Here is a 14,051-nt window from a genome sequence, read left to right as displayed (position 1 = left end):
CGTCGTGTGCTCAGAGCACCTCATTTGGTTCAGAGGCTGCCAGCTGCCGATTCCTATGCTAGGGATCCGTTTCTGGTGAATTGCATCCTCCCCTCTTTCCTGGTCCTGCCGCTTCCTGGCCTGCGGCAGCAGCCTGACGCTAGAACTGTGCTGAAAATTCAACGCAAACACCCCTGCATTTCCCCCAACCATTCTGCATCAGTTAACGAGGAAAGAAATGGCGCTTTAAAATTATCAGAGGGCAGAGAAGGCTCCCAGTGAAACTCTCAGGTGTGCGGTGCAGGGTTCTCGATGCAAGGACTTTTCCTTCTGAGGTGGCACAGAGGGGTTCATGAGTGTCTTTTCATTCTATAAATTGCTGGTCCCATGGTCTGCCCCCTTCCTGGGTGCCCATGCGTCAGTCAAAACCCAGGGGAAGACTGCATGGAGGTCAGGAAGTGTGGGCTGCAGAAAATGCTTGCAGGATAGAAAATTGCACCCACTCTGCCACTTTGCAATGATGAAATAGGCTTGAAATCCTGCACCAACCCCAAATTCTAAATAAGTTATAAAGAAAGTGCCCCGAGAATGAAAATGCCACGAGGAATTTGCTCCCGTGAGATGTTACAGTGGGCATCAACATGGCCACTTATTCTGTTAATGACTGAGCTGCCCTGCTGTCCTAAGAGCAATAACTTTATCAGGACCACCCAAATTGTCACAAAATAGCAGCAAAGTTTTTTCCCCATTCACTCAGACCTCATAATCAGGCAACGTGTTACACAAAGTAGGGGATGGAGAGATGGGGAGTTTAAAAACAATAACGCTATCACCGTTCCCTCACCACAAAATATGGTTAACAGGAAGCTGGCTTGACAAGGCTCTTCTTGTGAGGGCTAGTACGTTAAAGTCTGCAGAGCACACCGCACTGCTGCTGATAATTATTAACAACGCTGTTTAGCACAGAACCATAGAATTGTAAACTTGGAAGGGACCCCACGGGTCATCTAGTCCAACCCCCTGCAATGCAGGAATCTCGAACTCGCAACCCTGAGATTAAGAATCTCATACTCTACTGACTGAGCTAACCCAGTTCCATGCATTTATACAGTGTATGAGTCCTTCACACGCACATTCTTCAGCTAACCCTGTCAGGCAGGCCACTGCCACTATCTCCGTATTACCGAGAGAAAAGTGGCTCGCCCAATAACACCTCCCAAATTCCTAGCTGAGGTAAAATGTCAACCTCCTCCACCCTTGGCCCACAATGCCACATCCACAGTGTACGTTTATAGCACTGTTATACCATGGCTTTCCCGCAAATTAATCTTGGGAGTTGTAGTTTGGCCAAGGCTGGGGAGCCCAGTCGGGAGTCCGCTATTCCCCTCGCAGAACTACAGTTCCCCAGAGTTCCCTGGCAAGAGACATTGGTTGTTAAACCGCTCTGGGAATTGTAGCTTTGTGGGGGGGGGTGCCTCTGGGCAACTACAGTTCCCGGGATTTCTTTGAGGGAAACCCTGGCTGCTACAAGTGACGTAATAGTGCTTTTTGTGTGTGCATGGTGCAAACATGGCCTCAGGGTTGCAAATAATAATAATAATAATAATAATAATAATAATAATAATAACAATAATTTATTTATACCCCGCCCTTCCCAGCCAAGACCGGGCCCAGGGCAGCTAACACCAAATATAAAACAAATTGACTGAAATACAACTACAAACAAGATCGAAACACAACATGAAAATGCAGCCTCATTTCAGCAGAAACTCAAAAACTTTGGGGGGATCCCAAATCCCCCATCGGCCATGAATCACTGAGCCGAAACTACCTCACAGGGTTGCTGTGAGGGTAAAATGGGGCGGGAGAGCCCTTCCTAAAAAATAAATAAAAATAAATAAACCAGGAGGAATAAGTTCAGGGCTGTGACGATAGCTCTCAGCCCTTGCCCACCATAGATCCAGGATTCCTTTTTGCGGCTTCGGCCTGTAACCAGATACCAGAGGGCTGGCTTCTCATCTTAGCCCTCCTGGGGTGGGTGGGTGGGTGGGTGTTCAGACACGCCACCCCCCATATTTCCCGATTCAAGACGCCCCACCGCATGCCAAGCCGTGGCAGCTCGTGAGCTATTTCGGAGCAGCTGCGTCGGACAGAGGGAGGCTGGCATTGTATTACGCCCAGAACGAACCCAAGCCACGTTACATGTGGCCAGATCCCATTTTGGGCTGCAGATTCACGGCGCTTTTGCGGGGCACCGGCTATAAAAGGATAGCTCCTCTCTCTTTCCTCATCCTGGACCTGCAATCGCCTATTTCTAGCCCGGCTCCATCGCTCCTCATTCTCATTCAGAAACGGAGGAGTCTCCGCTGCAGAATACCTCAGTTGGTTTTGTGCCACTGCCTTTTGCATTTCTTCCCTGTTTGTAAAAATAAAAAAATTTAAAAATCGAGACGCGGCGAGGGCCTGCGTCCGTTTTGCACATTGCACTATGCTGCGGAAGTGTTGCTATCAGCTCGGTCCTTTCGCCTTAAAAATCGACGTCCTGTCCCGTTTCCAACCTGCTGCTCTGAGAGACTCAGAGAAAAGCACCTTAAAATCCAAAGAGAACCTGGGAAAGCATTGTTAAAAAATGAAATAAAAAAGTCCCAAGGGAGAAAGAGATTGCAGAGAGGGAAGCTCAAAAAGAAAAGATCGTTTCCGGTTTGCATGTGGGGTGAGAGATGGACCTCAGGGCCTGGCCTGAGTCCAGTGGGCCAAGAGGAAGATTTTGAAAGAAGAGTCAACTAAGTCTCCCTTTAAAGCACATTCAAAGCGCATTTCACCCCTCAAAGAATTCTGGGTTTTGTCATTTGCCCCTCACAGAGCTGCAATTCCCAGTAATCCTGAAACTACAAATCGCAGAATTCTTTGAGGGGGGGAAATGTGCTTCGAATGTGCTTTATAGCGCGTACACAGCCTGAGTCATGATCCCCGAGGTTTGGGAGGGCAGTATGGGCTAGTGGTGAGATCACAGGATGGAGATGGAAGCTTAGTTGCTTTATTGTGGAGATGGGGGAACCTCGGGCTAAATGTGGCCCTCTGGAAGGCCATAACTCTCGCCGCCACCACCACCACACACTGTTGTTCCCCAGGAGTTAGCGTTCGAAGCCATTCCTGCATTGCCAGGGGTTGGACTAAATGACTCTTAAGGGCCCTTTCCAGCCCTACAATTCTATGCCATCTCTGAAGTTAATCTATAGCCGTCACAATTAGTTGCAGCTTACAGCTTTAGTCTCCACACCATTTTGTCTAAACCCCTTTTAAAGTAACCCTTTGTGGAATGTAAGAAAGTAAAAAAAACTTCTGGGAAATGATATATAATGAGATGAAAAAGATGTTGAAATATACATTCTTAAAAAAAACCAGAAGCATTTTTACTTGGTATTATAAGTGAGGATACTAATACACAGGATGTTAAATTGTTTTTATACGCAACAACAGCGGCAAGAGAATTGTTGGCCCAGAAATGGAAGCAAGAAGAAATACTGACGAAAGAAGAATGGCAGACGAAATTAATGTACTACACAGAATTGGATAAAATGAGAGGAAGGATTTGAAACCTGCGGGACCAGAGATTTACAGAAGACTGGAAGAAGTATACGAACTATTTGAAGAGCAACTGTAGTCAACAAATTACGCTAGTAGGACTACAAGAAGTTTTGTAAGGAGAAATATATGAAATATTGCAAAGAAGAGAGATATTAGTTATGATGCTTTAACAGTGAAAGTAAGAAATGTAAATTAAATGAAAAGATTGGAAAATTTTCAGATGTGATTGGTGAAAGTCAAAAAAAATTGTATAAGATATAAAAGTATGTTTAATAATTGTTGAAAATGTTATGTTAAAACACACACACACACACACACACCCTTTGTGGTAGCAAATTCAATAGTTTCCAACAGCTACTTGCTGGGAAAGGAAGAATTCCTGGCTTTGGGACTAAGGCCTCCATTTTTCCTCCTTTTTACTCTGGAGAGGCAAGACTTCAGAAGCAAAATTAAGAAAAGGAAAGTGGCCAGTCAAATTGGGATGCAGTTAAGAGGACTGTCGGAAGAATCGTAGAATCGCAGCTGGAAGGGAGCACGAGGGTCATCTAGCCCAACCCCCTGCCAATGAAGGAATCCTTTGCCCAACATGGGACTCGAACACAGGACCCTGAGATTAAGGGTTTCGTGTTCTACAGACAGAGCTAACTCAGAGAACACCGACGCTGGGATGGAAATAAATACGCAGCGGGTCCGAGCAGAAAGGTGCTGACTGCCAGGCTTTCAAGGTAGAAACCGGGACTGGCCTCTACTCCATGGGGAGTGAATTTGATGTCCGAGGGCAAAAGGGTTTGATGGCAGTGCCATGGCGAGAAAATGCCATTCAACAGCCATTAGCTTTTCCAAACCTGTGGCTTTGGTGACCCCTGCTGGGCAGAGCCAGAACAGCAACACTCTTTTAATAATAATTTGACATTTTTACATTTTGTATATTTTAATATCAGACAGCGCTTAAAGGGGTCCCTGGGGAAAGAAAATTCTGCCTTCAAAATATTCAGGTCTCTTTACTTGCATTGCCGTGTGTGTGTGTATACATATACATATACATATACTGTATATATATATATATATATATATGTGTGTGTGTGTGTATATATATATGTGTGTGTGTGTATATATGTGTGTGTGTGTGTGTGTGTGTGAATAATTTTTACAAATTGAGATCAGCTTTTTAAAAATAATTCACCGCTATTGCCTCTGTTGAAAGGATAATGTAGTTTAAGAAGTAAAGCTGAATCTATAGCAAAATATGTTAAGGCTTTCACTTCAGAGATTGTAAAACCAAATTAAGACCATTGAAGGCTGCTTTTCCATATAAAACAGAGACATGGGGGAAATATAGCCAACTTCTGAAGTTAAGCTTTGTAAATGATGTAGGGAGGCTTGAAATCCAATATACATTTCCCAGGGAGCACTCTCCATTGAACTCAGTAGGGCTTACTTCTAAGTAGACATGCATAGGATCTCATGACCCACTGTGCATTAATTTTTATTGTAGAGGAGCAACATATCACTGTCTTAAGGAAGGTCATGTTTCGGTTCTCCAAGTTTCTCATTTTCCCCATCTTAAATTCAGTAAGTTTCCCCAACAATCTGCAAAAAGAATGAAAAAATCCTCATGAAAATTCATCAGAATTTTTGTACAAATTTATCCTAATAACCATATTTTTGGATGTAGTTTTGACTAATATGAACATTTCTGCAAGCAATTTCCCCCAATAGATACATTTTTGCGAGCAATTTCCCCAAATATAGCACATTTTTGTATGTTCTTTTCACTAATAAATGCATTTCCAACTTCCCCTTTTTCCCTGGCATATGTATCTTTGAACACACTACTTGGCCAGAGAACTGCACTGAAAAATTTGGAGAAGAGCAAATTTTGAAGATTGGCTGTTTTGAATTGTATTGTGAATGTGGTAGGGTTCACCATTAAATGCGAACGGAATCAAACATCTTCCCCACCCATAAATTTGTAGGTGATCGGACCCTGAAGAAGTTAGGTCTTTATGTAGATCATCAGAGATCACCCACAGAACCTAGCAGGGAACTTATATCCTCTTGTTTCATGCTTCCAACCAGCTGAGCTCTGCAATAGGCTTAAATTATGAATATGTATGAATCCACTAACCAAACACCATGAATATTTACCTATACTTTCCATCTCATAGACAAACACTGTTTTTACCCGGCGATTTATGGCCTTTGCTTTCGGAAAGCTTTGGACATTTGCAGCCCAGTTCTGTGCATGTTTACTCAGAAGTAATTCTGACTTCAAAATATGTGTGCATAGGATTATAGACCCGGGATCCTTTCCAATATCAGTAGACAGAGAGGCGCACGTAACCCTCAGACCGTAGAGTCAGAATACCCTCCCAAGATAGTGCAAAGGCTAGAGATTTTTTATTACTGCTGTGCACTGTTTGACGATTGGATCTCGCTGGAGTTTGAGTTTCCAAAAATCAGAGCGTTGTAGAACAAGGTTTGGATGACAAGTAGCTGAATGTCAAGGAGGCCGGGGCGTGGGTCTCCAACGAGGTTCTACTCAAGAGTAGGTCTACTGAACTGAATGAACCTCAGTTAGTTGTGTCCCTAAATTTCAACGAATCTACTCTGAGTAAGAACAACATTAGCTACAACCCAATATTATTGCGATAGGGACATGGGTGGCGCTGTGGGTTAAACCACAGAGCCTAGGACTTGCCGATCAGAAGGTTGGCGGTTCGAATCCCCGTGACGGGGTGAGCTCCCACTGCACAGTCCCCGCTCCTGCCAACCTAGCAGTTCGAAAGCACGTCAAAGTGCAAGTAGATAAATAGGTACCGCTCCGGCGGGAAGGTAAACGGTGTTTCCGTGCGCTGCTCTGGTTCGCCAGAAGCGGCTTAGTCATGCTGGCCACATGACCCGGAAGCTGTACGCCGGCTCCCTCGGCCAATAAAGCGAGATGAGCGCCACAACCCCAGAGTCGGCCTCGACTGGACCTAATGGTCAGGGGTCCCTTTACCTTTAATATTATTGCCTGGTGAAATGAATTTTTAAAGTTGTGCAGTGTGATCCTATGTGAAAGCAAGTTCTTTGGCTTACCCACCAAAATAGAGTGGAAGAATCCTAGAATCGGAAGCAACCACTAAGGAGCATCTAGTCCATGGGTAGGCAAACTAAGGCCCGGGGGCTGGATCCAGCCCAATCACCTTCTAAATCTGGCCCGCAGATGGTCCAGGAATCGGCGTGTTTTTACAGGAGTAGAATATGCCCTTTTATTTAAAATGCATCTCTGGAGTATTTGTGGGGCATAGGAATTCCTTCATTCCCCACACCCCAAATATAGTCCGGCCCCCCACAAGGTCTGAGGGACAGTGGACTGGCCCCCTGCTGAAAAAATTTGCTGATCTAGTCCAACTCCGAGTGATGCAGGAATCTCAACTAAAGCATCCAAGACAGATGGCCGTGCAACCTCTGCTTAAAAACCTCCAATATACGTGTTTTGTAGTCTTAGTCCATTAATTAAATCTGCATCTATTTGAATATTTTTTAAAGGGAAGTTTCTCGATTTTGAAATTTGAAAATTTTAATAGCACTTAAGTTTCTCCTCTTTTCACCCCTCAACCCCTCTCCACCCAATCCTAAGGAAACATGGACATAACCAGTTGATACCAACATTTACGAAGAAAAAAGGAGTGAAGGTCACCTTGGTTACAAAACAAAAACATCTCCCCACAGATCCCCATAAGCTTTTGGTGGTTTACATGCACATTCCTTTTTTGGTGTGTACGTGATGAAGTCTAACCAAGTGTTGGAAAAACCATTGAGTTTATTGTGTTTTCTTCTTTCACATACTTTGCTGGTTAGTTTTTCTATTAGAATCAAGTCCCAAACATATACAAACCAGAGTTCGAACAAATTCAAGTCCAAAGATCTCCTCGTAAATTCGAATATGAGAATATAAATGGTTTCTTACTCGCTTTTATTTGCTTTTAAATAATGCGTGTCTGCGTCACAGCATCATCATCTTTAGAGAGTGCATCGTCCTTCCCTGCAGTTGTTACAAGAAAAACAAGGATATGTATTAAAAGTCATTTTAATGTGTAATTAGTTGGGTTGTATCTGACTAAATCATACTCCAAGTAAAATCTCTGATATGATCTCAAGTCTGTTAATTTCAGTGGGTCGACTCAGACCTAAGTTGGCTATAAAAAACCCCACCCAAATCTTCTGCACAATGAATTGTATTTTTGTCGATCAAAATATTATTATTTTTTGCTTGATTAACACTAAACCTTGCCACGCTTAAGATCACAAGAATTGTCCTGTTGGATCAGATCAATGGCCCTTCTAGTTTGGCATCCTTTTTCTCACAGTGGCCAACCAGATCCCTTTGGGAAAGCCACAAACAGGATCCGAGCACAGATCCAGATCCCCTCCTGCGATTCCCGGCGACTGACATTCGAAAGCACTGCTGCCTCCAGCTCTGGCACAATTTCTGTTTGATTTAATGATCCTGAGTAACATCAGCAAAAGTGGGCCACTTCATTGCTTGCCTCTAGAGAATTTATGAACAAATTAAAAAGCACAGGTCCCCGTACTGAACCGTGGGAGATTCCCACTTTCCCTCTCTCTCCGAGGTGGTCAGGGATCTGTTGGCAAGCATCTGTCTTGAAAGACAATGGAGTGTGCCTCCAGGGGTGAAGTCAAACTGCTGTGTCAACAGCACCAAAGAGACTTCCCTGGGGTGCAAGCCTGGGCAGTGGGTATGGGCTGCCCAGATGACAAGATTCCCCCCCCCCGGCCTCGCTGATGTGGTCCAAAAGAAAGCAGAGCAAGACATCTGGCAAGGCAGCAGAGGTTTAGGATCTGTTATGTACTGAGCTGAATCCTAGAACAATAGGATCCAGAATGCAGCAGTCTGATTGGTTCGCAGGAGCCACCCAATCCAGCCTGAGGTGGAAGTGAATCAGCGACCTGATTGGCTTGCAGGAGTACCCAATCAGGCTCCTGGATGAAGCGAATCAGCAACCTGATTGGCCTACAGGAGCAGCCCAGTATTAGCCAATCACACGTGGCCCATTGTGTAAATAATGTATACAGTGGTACCCCGCAAGACGAACGCCTCGCAAGACGAAAAACTCGCAAAACGAAAGGTTTTTTCGTTTTGGAGTTGCCTCGCAAGACGAATTTCCCTATGGGCTTGCTTCGCAAAACGAAGCTTGCCCCGGGGACAGCGGGTCTTCTCTTTTGAAGCAAGGGGCGGCGGGGAGAAGCGATCTTCTCCCTGCCGCCCCAGGTCCGGGGACAGCGGGAAGCGCTTCCCGCTGCCCCCGGACCTCTTTTGAAGCAAGGGTTTGCGGGGAGAAGCGATCTCCCCGCAGCCCCTTGCTTCAAAAGAGGTCCGGGGGCAGCGGGAAGCGCAGCGCTTCTTCCCCGCTGCCCCCGGACCTCTTTTGAAGCAAGGGGCTGCGGGGAGATCGCTTCTCCCAGTGCTCTGAAGCGGGGCGGGGGGGCGGGAACACCTGCCCCAGCCGCCCCACTTTGGAACGCTGTTCCGAAGCGGGGCGGGGGGCGGGAACACCTTCTGAAGGCGGGCGGGGGGCGAAAGTCTTTGTCCCCCCTGCCTGCCTTCCCAGGGGCTTTTAAATCGCCCCGGACAGCGGAGAAGTCCTCCGCTGTCCCGGGGCGATTTTAAAATGCCGCTCGCCAGCATTTTAAGATCGCCCGGACAGCGGAGAAGTCCTCCGCTGTCCCGGGGTTTTTTAAAATGCTGGGGGTGGGAAGAAAAGCCCTTGTCCCCCCCCCCCCAGCCTTCAGAAGAGGTCCGGGGACAGACTGTCCCCGGACCTGGTCTGAAGGCGGTTTCCCTAGGAACGCATTAATTGATTTTCAATGCATTCCTATGGGAAACCGTGCATCGCAAGACGAAAAACTCGCAAGACGAAGAGACTTGTGGAACGAATTAATTTCGTCTTGCGAGGCACCACTGTATATAGCTAGACGTTTTGGGGAAAAGTTTCATTCATTGCTACTATGAGCTGAATAAAGAGCATGAAATTCACACTCAACTCCGAGTGTATTTCAGGATCAGAGTTTTCCTTCTCCTAAATGCGCTCCCTTCCCAGGTGGGCGAGCCCCATCTGCCCCACCTGTCCCTCGACAGCACGTGCGGAAACTGCCTCCTTGACCGTTGGACCCACTTTTGGTCTCGTCTGCTCAATCCACCGGAGCCTGTCTTCACACTCAGGGGAAGACCCTAACGCATTGAAACCCATCGGCTCCCCTCACCTGGTTTAGCCAGCCAGTCAGACCGTTCCTCGGTTGTGGCTGCTGTCGCCTGCTGACAGCTTCTAGGAGCCCCAGGTGAGAGCTGAATGCAGGGTGTGGACCAAAGGGGGGCAAACTACCCCAGAAAGAGCGTGATGTGTCCCCCACCAGAGGTACTAACTCTTCCCTGACACCCTCTATACTCTGGCCAGCTATCCGAACCCACAGAAGCAGCTGGTTGCTGCAGAAGGAAAGGCAAAATCTGTGAAATATTGGATGGTACACCTTGAACGAACCAAGTGGCCCGCTTCTCCGCTCTGTTGAAATTTTGCCACCTCCCCCCCCCCAAAAAAGAGAGGTTCATCTGCTTTTAAGAACACAGCAGGCCCAAAATCTATTTGTTGTGTTTCCTTTTTTTTAAATTTAAATTTTATTAACATATAAAACACATCCATATACATTTACACAATACACATACACAACACACTACCTTATTTTCATAGCATAAAACATACCTACATTACTCTATATAATACCTACCTATACTGTACATATCAACATACCTACACACCTACCCCACACGGACACCCACCAAGTGACTTGAATTCCAGCCGTTTTTGTTACACTACTTTATTTTTCCAACTAGCTTAAACACATTTCATTATTTCTTTAATCCCTTCTTCTATCTTGGCTTTACTCTCCTTTCACTCTAATCCTTTTCTGAATTCACTCAGTATCTGTCAGAAATTCTACTTTTCCCACATAAATTTTGATGTATTCCTTGAAGATAGCCCACTCCTTATTCACTTTTTGCACCATATCTCCTCTTATCCTCCCGGTTAGTTTGGCAATATGGAAATATTCCATCATTTTAGATAACCAGTCTGTTTTAGTTGGGACGCTGCTACTTTTCCAATTTTTGGCAATCAATAACCTGAGGGTTAAACCACAGAGCCTAGGACTTGCCGATCAGAAGGTCGGCGGTTCGAATCCCCGCAATGGGGTGAGCTCCCGTTGCCTGGTCCCTGCTCCTGCCAACCTAGCAGTTCGAAAGTACAAGTAGATAAATAGGTACCGCTCTGGCGGGAAGGTAAACGGTGTTTCCGTGCGCTGCTCTGGTTCGCCAGAAGCGGCTTGGTCATGCTGGCCACATGACTCGGAAGCTGTACGCCGGCTCCCTCGGCCAGTAAAGCGAGATGAGCGCCGCAACCTCAGAGTCGTCCGCAACTGGACCTAATGGTCAGGGGCCCCTTTACCTTTACCTCACCTTGCTGCTGTAGTTGCATACATAAATATTGGTCTGACCGTTCTTTTTATTTTTATTTTGTTTTTAAGTTGTAATCATTCAACTTGTTTTTATTATTGCTTGTAAGCCGCTCTGAGCCCAGCCTTGGCTGGGGAGGGCGGGGTATAAATAAAAAATTATTATTATTATTATTATTATTATTATTATTATTATTATTATTTCCTCTGACATGATACCTAGGAGAAAAGATTCTGGTTTTTTTTTCAAATGAAAATATTTTGTGCGTTTTCATTGCTGGCAGAAGCTGTACACATTGAGGGAATCCTACCCTCCAGGAAACTCCATCTTTGAATGTGAAACACGGCACAGGGATGCAGTTTTCAGCACCGGCTCTCTGCACCCCGCTGAACACCTGGCTCCACCTGGGATGTGCACCACTTGCGAGTTGGTGATGCCACACAGCTGCGCTGCCCTCCTCTACCCAACACCTCCACCCTTTAGGGGCCACAACCAGGTGGTCCCGTCGCTGGCATCCTTCCTGGGTCAGGAGGATGCTGGGAAACGGACATGCTTTCCGGGATCCGGAGCAGGCCGAGGAATCCGGGAAGGTTCCGCAGTTCCTGTACTTTCACCCTCGATTAGGCCGAGCGGAGGCAAGCGCCCCTGGGCAGCCAGCCAGCCAGCCAGCCCAGCAAAGCAAGACAGCCGCTTTGGGGGAGGAGGGCAGTGACCTGGAAAAGGCCTTCCAGGTAGGGGCCGGCTTTCAGCCAAGCCAAGATCCGAAGCAGCCAAGCCAGGAGGCAGCTGCAAAAGCCGCAGTGATGGAAAAGCTCTAGAAAACGGAAACACACACACACACGGTCAAGGGTTTGGAGAAACGTCGGCCCAAGAAAAGGCTATGTGGGGGTCTTCGCCCCTGAATCCAAGCAGCTGGGAATCCCAAGTGGGAAGAGTGATGACGTACCGCCAAGTGCCCTGATTTTCCTGGGACAATTCCGGAATTGCAAAAGCCAACCCGGTTTCTGATTTGATCCCGGAACGTCCCTATTTCCCCCGCCCCTGCTGCTGCCGCCAAGCTCAGGAAGGAGGAGCCAGGATTTGTCCCGAGTAGCAGTGGCGGCTACGGCTGCGAGGGAGCATCCTTTTGCCTCCCTATGGCCTTTCCTGTCGGCCTCCTTCCTTGGGCAGCTCATAGCATCTGCTGGAGAGCAGGCAACGAGGAGAGGCCTATATTCTCTGTCTGATGAGGGGCAGGCAGAGAGCAGGAAGAAAGGGGAGCAAAGAAGATCACAAGGAGTCTTGATTTTTTAAAAAAAATAATGTTTTGTGCATCCATGTGTAATCTTGCCCCTTTCTAAAATTTATTTATTGGTGTGTGTGTGCTTTTCTTCTTGCAAACCTAAGGTAAAGGTAAAGGGACCCCTGACCATTAGGTCCAATCGTGACCGACTCTGGGGTTGCGGCGCTCATCTCGCTTTATTGGCCGACGGAGCCAGCATACAGCTTTCGGGTCATGTGGCCAGCATGACTAAGCCGCTTCTGGCGAACCAGAGCAGCGCATGGAAACGCTGTTTACCTTCCTGCCAGAGCGGTACCTATTTATCTACTTGAACTTTGACGTGCTTTTGAACTGCTTGGTTGGCAGAAGCAGGGACTGAGCAACAGGAGCTCACCCTGTCGTGGGGATTCGAACTGCCGACCTTCTGATCGGCAAGTCCTAGGCTCTGTGGTTTAACCCACAGCGCCACCCGCATCCCACCTACCAAAGAATAAATTAAAATAAAATTGGGATTATGGGGTTTTCTCGAGACAGTGAAGGACGTTTGTGCTTTGTCCTACTTGTGTTGTGGTGACAGCACTCTCCCTTCTTCTGTGGCAGCAGGACCAAAAATATGGGGGCTTGAGGAGGGTCAGTTCGGGTGTGGTGCAAGAGAAATGTCCCTATTTTCATGAGGAATATTGGAGGGTATGCACTGTTGAGTTCTGGTCCGGCTCACAGCCTTCCCAGAGAGGTATCTTGTTGGCCACAATGAGAACAGGATGCTGGACCAGGTGGGATTTTGGCTTGACCTATCCGGGCTGTTGTAATGTCCTTAAAAGACATGTGAAGACAGGAAAAGGCTGATAAAACGATGAACAAAGCGGGAAGGGAACCAATTCCCTCTCAAAACACATGAGTAGCGGTGATAACAGGAGTTGTAGTGTGGCCCAAGAACATTTGAAAAGTCCTTCTGCATGGATCACGCCTGTGGCTCATCCAGTCTAGCATCCCATTCTCACAGAAGAAGAAGAGTTTGGATTTGATATCCCGCTTTATCACTACCCGAAGGAGTCTCAAAGCGGCTCACATTCTCCTTTCCCTTCCTCCCCCACAACAAACACTCTGTGAGGTGAGTGGGGCTGAGAGACTTCAAAGAAGTGTGACTGGCCCAAGGTCACCCAGCAGCTGCATGTGGAGGAGTGGAGACACGAACCCGGTTCACCAGATTATGAGTCTACCGCTCTTAACCACTACACCACACTGGCTCTCGGTGGCCAACCAGGTGGGAAACCCCCCAAACAAGACCGGAATACAACATCTGGAAGGCTGCAGGTTCTCCAACCCTCATTAGAACTGAGGGTCACCTAACGAAAGGTTAGCAATATATTCAGGGACAACGAAAAGAAGCAGGTCTTCACTCAATGTGGAGTGCAAACGTATGGGATACACTGCCCCAGATGTGTTGAAGGTCACTGGTTTTTACGGTTCCCTACCCTGACCCACCTCCCACCTGTGGACACAGGGGCCATTCCATCCTGACCCACCTCCCACCTGTGGACACAGGGGCCATTCCGTGCCCTTCCTCTGCCCATTTGGTTGGCACGTCGTGTGCTCTGAGCACCTCATTTGGTTCAGAGGCTGCCAGCTGCCGATTCCTATGCTAGGGATCCATTTCTGGTGAATTGCGTCCTCCCCTCTGCCCCCTCCCCCCCGAAAGAGCCTGGTGTG

Source organism: Podarcis pityusensis, assembly GCF_964106645.2.
Source record: "Podarcis pityusensis genome assembly, chromosome: 8".
Lineage (NCBI taxonomy): Eukaryota > Metazoa > Chordata > Lepidosauria > Squamata > Lacertidae > Podarcis > Podarcis pityusensis.
Note: the sequence above shows the minus strand (reverse complement) of the source record.